This window comes from Dama dama, chromosome 10 (genome assembly GCF_033118175.1).
Source record: "Dama dama isolate Ldn47 chromosome 10, ASM3311817v1, whole genome shotgun sequence".
NCBI classification, from domain to species: Eukaryota; Metazoa; Chordata; class Mammalia; order Artiodactyla; family Cervidae; genus Dama; species Dama dama.
Genome location: NC_083690.1, coordinates 39,240,329 through 39,252,638, shown reverse-complemented (window position 1 = coordinate 39,252,638; position 12,310 = coordinate 39,240,329). Strand labels below are relative to the sequence as shown.

The window sequence follows — 12,310 nt, the reverse complement described above, 5'->3', positions numbered from 1 at the left end:
GAATCCCATGGACAGAGGAGCCTGGCGGGCTACAGTCCATGGGGTCGCAGAGAGGCAAAGAGTTGGACACGACTGAAGTGACTAAACACATGCACGCACGGGGAATTTAACAAACCAGACTCTGGACGGGGCTGCCACAACAGCCGGGTCCTTGCCTTGGGCAGCTCACAAATAGTGGGAATGACGCCAGGGAGTCCGAGGGGCTGAGCGAGGCCCACATCTGGACTGGGCTGAGTCAAACTGTGACCCTCGCCTGCAAATTCATGTCCACCTGGAACCGCAGAATGTGACCTTGTGTGCAAGTAGGGTCTTTGCAGGAGTCATTAGTTAAGGATCTCGGATGAGACGATCCTGGGATGTGGGTGTTTTCATAGGAGAAAGGAAAGGGAGGGGACTTCCCTGGTGGTCCAGTGGCTAAGACTGCATGAACCCAGTGCAGGGGGCCTGGGTTCAGTCCCTGGTTGGGGAGCTGGATCCCACAGGCCGCAACTAAGAGTTCACCACAACTAAAGATCCTGCCTGCCTCGACTAAGACCCAGTACAGCCAAATAAATACGTATAAAAATAGATATTAAGAGAGAGAAAGGAGAGGGAGATGAGATTGGGGGACCCAGAGAGACACCAGGAAGGAGGTCCTGTGAAGACAGAGGCCAAGGACGCCTGGGGCCACCAGGGGCCGGAAAAAGCAGGGAGGAGCCTCCCCTGGAGCCTCCGCACAACCTGCAGGCACCTCGGTTTCTGCTGTCTGGCCTCCAGGACTGTGAGGGAATAAACTCTGCTGTTTGAAGCCAGCTGCAGCCCCAGGATACCCTGTGCAGAGCCTGCGGGAGCCCTTGCAGCGGCTCTCGGGAAGGGAGGGGAAGCTGAGGCTTGGGGAGGGCAAGTGAGTGAGGCCTCCTCACAGAGCGCAGGTTTGGGACCCACCCCGACCAGCCGGGCAGCAAGTCCCTGCCCGTCTCTGAGCCCCAGCATCTTTCTCCTTGAAGGGCTCTGCTGAAGGTGGACATACACCCTCCTGCACAGGGCTGGGGGGCGCCGGGGATGGCAGGGAGGGGTGCCCTGTGAGCTTGACTCCCCAGCGACACGGATGCTGCAAGAATCCACCGTCAGCAGCACCCCGGGGGCCCGGAGGCAGCGGTTTCTAAGACATTCCTTGGTCAGGATTTTTGCCTTGCACAAGTTTTATCAGAAAATCCGTAACGAGGCCAGAGATCAGGCTGGGGACACTGCAGTCCTCCAGCCACCGCAGGGTGCGACCAGAGCTGCCGGAAGGGAAGTGGACCCTGCGGGCATTTCCCCCGCCTCTGCACCCCGCACCCCCCTTCCCCTCGGCTGCCTTCTGGCCTCACGGGGTGGGGGTGGCAGGGGTGGGAGTCCAGGACAGGGGAGGGGGCGGTGGGAGGGACTGTGGGGTCCCCTCCAGTGTGGAGAGGCTGGGGCTGGGGGAGCCTGGGTCTGGGGGGCTCATGACCCCCTCCCAGGGGCCTGTCTGGGCCTGCTGGTGCTGTACCCTCCCAGCCCCTCAGATGGTGGCAAAGTTCTTCCCTCCAAAACACAAACTGCTTTCTGAGTGCATCTGCTCAGTCCTCGTGATCCTCGGGATGTGGGGCTCCCTGGCCCCCACCCCCATCATGCTGACTCACCCTCCTGCACGCGGTACCTCCTCCTCCATCTCAGCACCCCCCCATTGCTCCTTCCCTTCATCTTCCCCCAGGCGTCAACAGAAGCACTCCCACTCGAACCTTCCATGGCTCCCCAGTGCCCTCAGGATTAGCCCTGAGCACCGACCTGCAGAGGCCAGCCTGTCCCACACCCTATCCCCTCCCCTGCACCCCAGACTGAGCCCCAGCTGGACCCTGAATTCCTCTATCCCTGCTGCCTCCTGTGGACATATATCTTTTTCAGAACATTCCCTAAAAAAAAAAAAAGAACATTCCCTGATAACCCTGTGAGGTGGGTGGTATTGTACCCATTTCACAGAGGACAATGCTGAGGCTCCAGCGAGAAAGGAAGTTAGCGGATGAGTGAGGGCCTGCACCCCAGTGGCCGCAGCTGCGCATGGCGCCACTTGGATGCTGTTGCCCCACCTGTGTGCTGACCTCTAGTTCTTTTTTTTTTGGCCGTGCTGCATGTGGAATATCAGTTCCCCTCGTTCAGTCGCTAAGTCGTGTCTGACTCTGACCCCATGGACTGCAGCATGCCAGGCTTGCCTATCCTTCACTGTCTCTCAGAGTTTGCTCAAACTCATGTGCATTGAGTTGGTGATGCTATCTAACCATCTCAACCTCTGCCGCCTCCTTCTCCTCCTGCCCTCAATCTTTCCCTACCTGAACCCACACTCCCTGCAGTAGAAGCAGGGAGTCTTCACCACTGGACTGCCAGGGAAGTCCCAAGTATCTGAATTTCATTCCTTTTTAAGGATGAATCATATTTCATTGTAAGGATGAGCCACACTGTGTTTATCTACTCACCTGTCAGTGAACACTTGGGTTCCTTCCACTTTTTGGCTACTGTGAATAAATGCTGCTGTCAACACAGGTGCGCAAATGTCTGTTCGGGGCCCTGCCTTCAGTTCTTCCAGGCTTTTACCCAGAAGTTGAATTGTTGGACTGAATGGTCTTTCTCTCCCAGTGGGTGTGGATTTGGAGAGAAATGCATTGTCAGCTTGGCTAAGAGAGATGAACGAGGGTCTGCGGGAGCGCTTGGGGAAAGGTTTCTTCCGTTTACAAAAGCTCCACCTAGAGCTTCTGGAGTCAGGAAGTCTGGAGTCTGTGAACGTGGATGAGAACAATCACGGCCTGATGGTCAGCGACTGAATTCAGCAATTCCCTCCATTATGGGTGTGAGCAGCAAACCCTAGGAGGCCCTGTGGGTTTGCCACCTAGGGTTTCGGTACATACTACATCTATTGCAGAAATTCCAGAATGTCATTTGGACTCAGGCAATGGTATTCTAAAGTCTACCACTGGTTATTATTTAACATATTAAAAGGAAGCACATATTAGCACTTCACCATTAAACAACAGGGTTGACAATATAATGTAATTGGTTTCCTTTGTAATCCCATGTATTTTGTCTCTTGCTTAAAAACATGACACTGAGAAGGGGTTTGTCGAAAACCTGCCTTAGATAATGCTGGGGAAATGTGATGTCTGGAGCCCTGGTAGCCATTCTGTGACTCTGAGGGGCTCAACCTCAGGGTAAAGCTGACTCAGTTAGGATGGCAGTGTGAGGACTAGGGGAAGTTCCAGGGTCCTTTCCCAGCTATTATCAGAATTAGGCAACCCAGGAAACTCCCCTCTTCAGGGCTTCTTATTTCTTGCCATAACTACTGGCCTTGTTATTTAGCCAGTTGAGTCCTTTTTTTTTCTTTTTCTTTTTTGACTGGACCATGGTGGCTTGTGGGAGCTAAGTTCCCCAACCAGCAATTCAACCCGGGCCACAGCAGTGAAAGCCCGGAATCCTAACCACTAGACCACTGGGAAATTCCCAGTTTTCATTTCTTCTTTTTTTTTTTTTTTTGCCTTGACGATTTCATGACTGAAGAGGGGTGTGTCCTAAACGGTCCTGGAAAGGCCTAGGGAAAACGGGGCCTGAATAGAGCCTTGTGTGAATTAGAAGGAGGTGCTCCTCTAGGGGCATAAAACGTACCCTGACCAGGGACTATGAGCGTTGGCAAGGAGAAAGACCCCTTTTCCTTTTTTCCTGCAGCCTGGATGCAGGGCTTGTCTGGGGGGCTTGAGCTAGCTTTCCCAGCACCTCAGCCTTTGTGCAGCTGTACACGGAGGCCCTGGGAGAAGACCCCAGTTGTGGAGAACTGGTGGGCTTCGTGGGGGCAGCACTTGCAGAAGTCAGACAGCCAGGCACACCCTCAGGCCGCATCCCTGCTGGCATCTCCCCGCCCCTGCCCTGCAGGTGTGCTCCTCGCTCAGGCCCCGAGACTGCCCTTGTCCCCATCCGAGGACCCCCACCAATGCCCTGGACCCTTGTAAAGTGTCCTGAATAGGCACTGGGTTGGGCAGAGAGGGGCTGTTAGGACCCCTGAGCCGGGCAGGTAGTGGAAGATTCCCCCCTGCTCGTAGAAGGGTTCAGAATTCCCCAGGCATCCTGAAAGGCCATGTAGACCCCACTCGGGCTCTTTCTGGGAAGCAGTGGGAGGGCCAGGGGCCGGGTGCCCACTTGCGGAACCGTCAGGGTCTGGAGTCTGGGAGGGTCCGCGGGCCAGGGGTCACTGGGCCGAGAAAGGCCCGGGCCGCAGCGGGAGTGAGCGAGGGTGCAGTCTGAGGTCTAGGCCTCCAGCCCCCTGCCTCTGTGTCCCTCCGTGTTGCCTGGGGCTGCCTGGCAGCTGGGTGGGCCTCAGGGGTGCATTTGTCAGGGGTGTGGGGAGGGCGCGGGGGGCAGATACGGCCCTGCCCGCCGACGGGGGACGAGGGCGGAAGAGCCAAGGCACCCCGACAGCTGGCCGAGGCGCTGGATGCCGCTGCCTCGTCCGCTGACCCCCAGGACATCACCCCAAGCCCCAGACTCTGTTCTGGCCTCCCAGGAGGGCTGCCCCGGAAGTGCCCGGACCTGCCTTTTTGACATGTAGCCGAACGAAGCACAGTGAAGCAACATGCAAGGTTCCTTGGTGACCGGAGCCTCAGGCTCCCTTATCAGACAAGAGCAGATTCCAGAACACTTCCCTTGCTGCCAAAGATGCCTGCCCTGACCCCTGGGATGCCTGGACCTGTGTGAACAGTGTCAGAGTTCCTCTCCACCCCTGGGCGCTCAGGGAAGGAGCCAGGAGCCTCCCCAGAGGAGGTGGGGGACGTTTGAGGTGGGTCTTCCGCATAAGCAGGGGGCTTGGCAGGGAAGCGGCCCTGCTCCTGGCAAGGATGTCTTGGCAGGAGACAGCTTCTGCCCAGGATGCTAATGTCCTCTTAATTAGCCGGGCCCTTGCCAAGCGCACTCTGTCGCAGCTTCACTTTGCAAAGCACACTCGGGCCTCAGAGCCAGTCCAGCACCTGCCGTACCACCGGACGGATGGGCCAGGTGCGGCCTCTGAGCCGCCCGCTGAGGCCAGTCCAGCCCTTCCCCTCGGGGCGTCATCGTCCAGAAATAGAAATGCTTTGCAGGGACACGTGTTCAGAAAGACACGGGGAGGTCAGCCTGTGTACCTTTGCTCCAGCTGACCTGGCTCCACTCTGCTGAATTCCTATTCACCCAGCCTGGCTACTGCTTCCTCCTGGGGCTCCTGGATTTCACGGTGAACTCTGAGATTCCCCTCTGCCCAGGACAATGCACCGCCTGGGTCAGGCCCTGGGCACCCCACCCCGGGTATGGTTCCTGACTTACACGGGTTACAGTTTAGGACCAGGAAGCGGGTATTACAAACCTCTTGTCACATCCGACAAGATTATGATGTAGGGCAGAAACCAACACTCTATTGTAAAGCAAATATCCTTCATTTAATAATAAATTAAAAAAAAAATCTGACAAGAGCCACGGCCTGGGCCCCTGAGAACTGCGTGTCCCTCCTAAAAGCTGACACCGAGCCTCTCTGTCCTTCCCAGGCCAGGCCTCTCTTTGCCGACTGGTAACGTGAGGGCCCTGAGCCCAGATCGGCAGAGTCGTTCCTGCAGACGGGGTGATGGGGGGACACTCGGTCCTGCCCTCCTTGGCTCTGACCCGGCGGTGCTGGGGGTGTGGCCCGTGGCCCTGGAAGGCACAGCTGTCCGAGTCCTGCCCTGGAATTGCTTCCTCCCACTGAGGGCGCCCAAGAGGGAGGCAGGCCGTACCAGGCTGCCTCGAGGGGCCACAGGGGCGGAACAACAAAGACGCCATTCACGGGCTTGGGTCCCGAGGCCGGGTGTCCACGCAGGCTGGGCGGTGGACATCTGTGCATCTGCAACGCGGACAGCACTGCTGGGCCCTGCACACTCCCAGGGCCTGCACACTCACCTTGTTCAGAGAGAAGGGAGGGTGAGGCTTGGAGAAGATGGGGACCCCCCTCCAATGATGCTGGCAGGAAACTCCCAGGACGTCACACCCTGGGCTTTTGCTGACACGGAACTGAAGCTTCAGGGGGCTGGGATCCGCCCAGTGCTGCCCCCGAGACCTCCATCCCTGGTCCTTGGACCACAGTCAAGACCTCGGGTATGGTCCAGGCCTCGAAAGCCAGCAACACCCTGGAGAGGTGTGACGGGAGGTTTCTAGCATTTCGTGGGGATCCCGGGGGGGAGGCAAAGAGAGGGTGTGAGACTGCAGAGCTGGTGCGAAAGGGGGAGACTCGGGAAGGAAGGAGGGGCAGGGCGGGAGACAGCCTGAGGACTGATTTGACCCCTCCGAGCTTCACGATGCGCTTGTGTTCTTTCTTCCCCGGTAAGACCGACTGATTTTTTAAAATGGAGGTAAAGACCATATAACATAAAATTAACTGTTTTAAAGCACGTGATTCTGGGACTTCCCTGGTGCTCCAACGGCTAAGACTCAGTGCTTCTACTCCAGGGGCCACGGATTTGATCCCTGGTCGGGGAACTAAGATCCCACATGCTGTGAGGCGCAGCCAGTAAATAAGTAAAAACTCAAAAATTATAATTAAAAAAAGCATACAGTCTCTGTGGCCTTTTGTTGTTGTTGTTGTTGTTGTTGAGCCGTGTCCGACTCTTTTGCAAACCCTGTGGACTGTAGCCCGCCAGGTTCCTCTGTCCATGGGATTCTCCAGGCAAGAATACTGGAGTGGGTTGCTGTTTCCTTCTCTAGGGGATCTTCACCACTCAGGGATCAAACCCACGTCTCCTGCATTGGTGGGTGGATTCTTTACCACTGAGCCACCAGGAAAGCCCCTCTGTGGCCTTTGGCACAAAATCAAAATCTCATGCACCCGCCACCTAGACTTAGTTCCAGAACATGTGGTCCCCCTGAAAGGAACCCCATCCCCATGAAGCAGTCACTCCCCCTCCTACACTGGCAGAGGTGTAATGCCCGCCCCCTCACCAGATATCACACCTGATCTTAGCCAAAAGGCCGAGAAGCCAGTCAGTCTTAAAGGAAATTAGTCCTGAATATTCATCGGAAGGACTGATGCTGAAGCTGAAGCTCCAGTACTTTGGCCACCTGATGCGAAGAGCGTACTCACTGAAAAGACCCTGATGCTAGGAAAGACTGAGGGCAGGAGAAGAAGAGGGCGACAGAGGATGAGACGGTTGGATGGCATCACCGACTCAATGGACATGAGTTTGAGCAAGCTCTGGGAGATGGTGATGGACAGGGGGCCTGGAGTGCTGCAGTCCATGGGGTCACACAGTGCCAGGGCCTGGGTCTCCGGCCGGGTCTCGGGAGAAGTGGGGCTTGGCAAGATTTCCTGGAGAGAAGCCATGGGGAGCCCAAGGTGCTGCAGGCCCCAGGCAGCATGGCGCAACCTGGGCCCAGGGGAGAGGGCCCAGCCGGTCCAGGGAGGCATTCGCCCCGGGCATCAAGCCTGAAGCCTCAGGCCTACACAACAACCTGGTAGGAATCTGAGGCCCTTCCACACGCCAGAGAGGACGGGTGGGAAAAGCCCTGAGGGTGGAGGGGGTGGTGCGCAGACAGAAGAGACACCTCCTATCTAAGCATCTACCTGCCGGCTCTCCATCGCTGCCTACAGAGCACGTTTCTGAACAAACGTAGAGAGAGGGCCGGCAGCGTGAGTTTCAAACACGATGGAACAGCACACGCAGGACAAGGACTAAGGCAGAGGCGAAGATCCAGGATCAGAATGTCCGGGTCCAGTATTGCTGCGGAAACGGTCAGGCGGACGTAAGATTCGTAGTGTGGCATCCCTTCTGCTGCCTCCCTGCCGGCACAATCAGTGTATTCTCTCTGTCTCCTGCCCCACCACCACGATTTTTTGGGAGAGAGGGGACTGAGAGAGGGGTATTTTATTTTTATTCTTAGTGTGCCTGTCTAAAACTTTAATTTTTCAGTTTCTTTGGCTGCGTGGGGTTTTCATGGCCCTACGTGGGCTTTCTCTAGCTGGCGGCAAGAGGGGCCCACTGCTCGTTGTGGTGTGCGGGCTTCTGGCGGTGGTTTCTCTTGTTGCAGAGCATGGGCTGCAGACGCGAGGACTTCAGTAGCTGCGGTTCGCAGGCTCTAGAGCACAGGCTCAGTAGCTGTGGGGCACGGGCTCAGCTGCTTCACGGCATCCGGGATCCTCCCAGACCAGGGATCGAACCCACGTTGCCTACATCGGCAGGCGGATTCTCATCCACTGCACCACCAGGGAAGCCTTGTCTAAAACTTTTTATTATGGGTCCAAACATTTATTCAAGCAGAGACTCGGGAATTCCCTGAAAGTCCAACATTTGGAACTCTCCACTTGCCCTGCCGAGGACCTGGGTTTGATCCCTGGTCAGAGTCAGGCTGAGTGGGCCAAAAAATAAAAAGAGAGAGACTCACATAGGTCATCCCCACGTACGCACCACCCTGTCTGGAAGAATTTAAGGCAAAACCCAGGCAGCGTGTCATTTCATAGGGAATGTTTTGTCACGGATTGTGGGATCTTACTTTCCTGACCAGGGATCGAACCCGGGCCCTCGGCAGTGAAATCACCGAGTCCTGACCACTGGACCACCAGGGAAGTCCCTCCTCCTGTGACTTCTGTGGGGGCATGCACCGGGGATGGGACGCCCCTGCCCGTCCGTGGTGGGTAGGACCAGAAATTCTCTGAGGCTGTCGTGTGGGGAGGAGTCCGAGTCTCTGTGACTCGGGGACCTGGGCTCAGGCCGGGCCGAGCAGGCCCTCCTGGTGGCCTGCTTTCCCTCCCCAGACCAGGCAGCAGGGTGCCCGGTGGCCAGCCTGGGAGCGGCTCGGGCCCAGCCCCAGCCAAGCACGTCCGTTCTCCCCAGGCCATGCCCTGGTTCTGGGCAGCTCAGGTGGCACCTGGGTTCCCGGGGGACCCAGGGACACAGCGTCCATGTTCCTGTCCTTCCCCAGAGGGACCTGAGGTGGAGCCTGCGGACAGTTCCGTGTGGCCGCGCTGGACACAGAGGTTCCCATTGTAACCGACACGCGGGGAAAGCGAGAGGCGGGGACGTGGGTGCAGAGCAGACGGGCAGTTTTGAAAATGCTCTTCGGCTCAACTGACTCGATGGAGGTTTTGCTGCTACATTGACATTTCAGTAATAACTAACGAGAATAATTTTTTAAAAACCTGACTGATTCACGTTCTTGTACAGCAGAAAGTAACACCACATTGTAAGCAATTATCCTTTGATTAAAAAAAACCCTGTGATAAACCATAATGGAAAAGAATATTTGAAAAAAAGAATATATATATACGTATGGCCGAATCACTTTGCTGTACAATAGGAACTAACAACGTTGTAAATCAACTATACTTCAATTAAAAAAACAAAAACCCTGAGATGCTTTCCTTTCTCCTCATCTAAGGGGCTTCCCTGGTGGCTCAGTGGTAAAGAATCTGCCTGCAATGTAGGAGACACAGGTCTGATCCCTAGGTCAGGAAGATCCCCTGGAGGAGGCAGTGGCAACCGGCTCCAGTATTCTTTTCTGGAGAATCCCACGGACAGAGAAGCCTGGCGGGCTACGGTCCGTGGGGTCTCAAAGAGTCGGACACGACTTAGTGACTAAACAACAACAAATAGGCTTGAAACCCACTGGAGGGTGGGTTTACACAATTTTGTAAAGCTATTATCCTCCAATTAAAAAAAATTCTGTGTTTGCTTGTCTTTGAAGTTCAACGAGAGGAAAACAGTCTAATAGCAGTTATGCAGGTAGTGGGGTGGAGTGGAGGGAGGTGGAGGACAAAGGCCTTTTTAGGTTTTGGGATATTTGAACTATGTGAATGTCTTGTCTATTCAGAAGAAATTAAATAATAATCACTTAGCTCCACACCTGTTGAAGTAAACCTCAATTCTTCATATATTGACTCCTCCCCGGCCCTCCCACCCCCAGTCTCAGGACTAACCTGATTCCCCAATGCCTCAGTCTCTATTCTGCTCACTTGACCTGCCTGCCCTTGTCCATGGGGAAATCCAAGGTCCCCTTTCTATGTCCCATCCTCCACATTGCTCTATCTGATGTTAATTTATTCAGCAAATTGGCACAAGGCTTACGCTCCTGGCCAAATGATCCTAAAGCTGTGCTCCACCATTGCTCTGACTATATGACTAGGGTCCTGGGAATTCCTGGGGACCTTAGGGGGCTGGAGGGAGTCTGGCCCATCTGCGTCCCCAAGACCAGCTGGCGTTTATGAGCACTGACCACGTGCCAGGCTCTGTCATCTAGGTGCCTGGTGTGTGGAGTCACCAACCTGTCCCCATCTGCCCAAGACCTTCCTGGTTCGAAAACTGAGTGCCACGTCCCAGGAACCCCTTGGTCCCATTCATGTGTGTGGGCTCCTGTCCTCTCGGCTTCTCTCCTGGGACAGATGCTATCATGATGCCCGTCTTAGAGATGGAAAAACTGAGGACCAGGGTGTGCATTCGACCGCAGGAAGCCCAGTGCAAGAAGCCAGGGCTACCACCCAGCCAGGCTCTCCAATCTTTGCACCCATCAAAAGCATAACCTGGGAAGGCCTGGACCTGCTCCCACCCCTGGCCTGACTGAGAGGCAGGAGCCCCCAACTCCAGCTCCACAGCAGGCGTGTCTCAGCAGATCCAAGTCCTCGCTGTCAGCACAGGGCTGCTGCCCCCAGCCTTCAGTTATTCAGCATCCTCTCTTAAGAGCCGTGGTAGCTGGCCAGAGAGTTGGCCCTAACCAGAGATCCTTAGGGATAGCAATGGGTTCTGAGGGTGGCCAGGGACAGGGTCTGAGCTCCAAGTCCTCAGGGACCTTCAGACCACCCTGAGATGAGGGATTTGCATCTCTTTTACAAAAGGTGAAACAGGCTCAGAGAGGTTAAGTAACTTGCCTACAGTCACACAGCCAGGGAGACCCTGGGTTTCAAGCCTGTTTGTCGTTGTTTAGTCACTAAAAGTCATGTCCAACTCTTGCGACCTCATGGACTGTAGCCTGCCAGGCTCCCCTGTCCATGGGATTTTCCAGGCAAGAATACTGAAGTGGGTCGCCATTTCCTCCTCCAGGGGATCTTCCCGACCCAGGGATTGAACCCACAGACTCGGGTTTGCCTGCATTGGCAGGTGGATCCTTTATCATGGAACCACCAGGGAAACACCTATCAGATGACCTCAAAATGAGAAACTTGGTTTCTCAGCTCTCCAGAGCTTTGTGGGAGGGTGTGCTATGGACAGTGGCTGTCTGGGGCTCAAGGCCCTGCCAGTTAACCTACCTGACCTACAATAACGGGAAGGTAACACAGAATTACCCTGGAAGATAAAAGCCCCTGGAGGAGGCTGCCTGGGGGTGGGTGGGTGGGGGGCGGGGGGCAGCGGCGCAGACCAACCAGCCCGGGAGCTAGTTCAGTGCCCTCTGCCTTCAGCCTCAAGACCTTGTGGGCAGCCTGTGGTCACGCTGGCATTCCAGGGGCTTGCCTGGCATGTGGGGAATGTCCCAGCAAAAGTCTTGGCCTTTGGAGATGCTCAGAAAAGGGAAGTGCTCCTCTCCAGGGTGGTGGTGGGGAAGGGCATCTGTAGAAAATATCCCCTCCTGGGTACCAGGCTCAGAGTCCAGTGCAGTGGGACCTGGGGGGAGGTACAGAGTGGGAGGTGTGCTGGCCCCTGGGGCTGGAGACCCAGGTTGTCCCCCCTTAGGGCTGTGCTTCCTGAGTCCTAGCACATCTCTTCCCTGCTTCATACAAGGGCTCACTACTCACTCTATAGCAAAGAACAGGGATGTCTGGCATGCTGCAGCCTGTGGGGTCGCAAAGAGTTGGACACGACCCAGTGATGGAACAGCAACTCGCTCTATGCCTGTGAACCTCACCAGAACCCTGTGACCTCTGCAGCCTCGGGATGGGAACGCCGTCACTGCCCCGGAGACCGATTTGGGCCAGGGGGGCTGGGTGCCTGGATCCCCGGGAGGGAGGGTGCGTTTCCGAGCAGCGTTCTGGAAGGGACACTTCGGGGAACCACAGACCCCGCTTTGGAGGCTGCAGAGCCTGGGTTGGGTGAGTTGGGGCCGGCAGACCCCTTCCCAGCTCCTGGCCTGCGCCCACCCTTCCGCCCACAGGCACTTGGAGGGTCCCCTCTCTGCTCCTTCAAGGCTCTGAGCTAAGTCCACCTCCTCCAGGAGCCTCCGGAGCGCTCCGCTAGTACTGATGAGCTCCGTGGTTTCCGAGGTCTCTAATCCACAACCTCTAATCTGACTCGGGCCTTCCTCCCGACTGGGCTTGGGGTTGGGGGGGCCTCTGAGGGGTCCCCTGCTCTGGGCG

At 56.2% G+C, this 12,310-nt stretch overlaps 1 non-coding gene across 1 annotated transcript; it reads right to left on the bottom strand.

The window, feature by feature from the left end:
• Positions 1–8,523: 8,523 nt before the first annotated feature.
• Positions 8,524–8,596, bottom strand: TRNAE-UUC (transfer RNA glutamic acid (anticodon UUC)). Its single transcript has one exon. It is a non-coding gene; the product is annotated as a tRNA-Glu (tRNA).
• Positions 8,597–12,310: the final 3,714 nt, after the last annotated feature.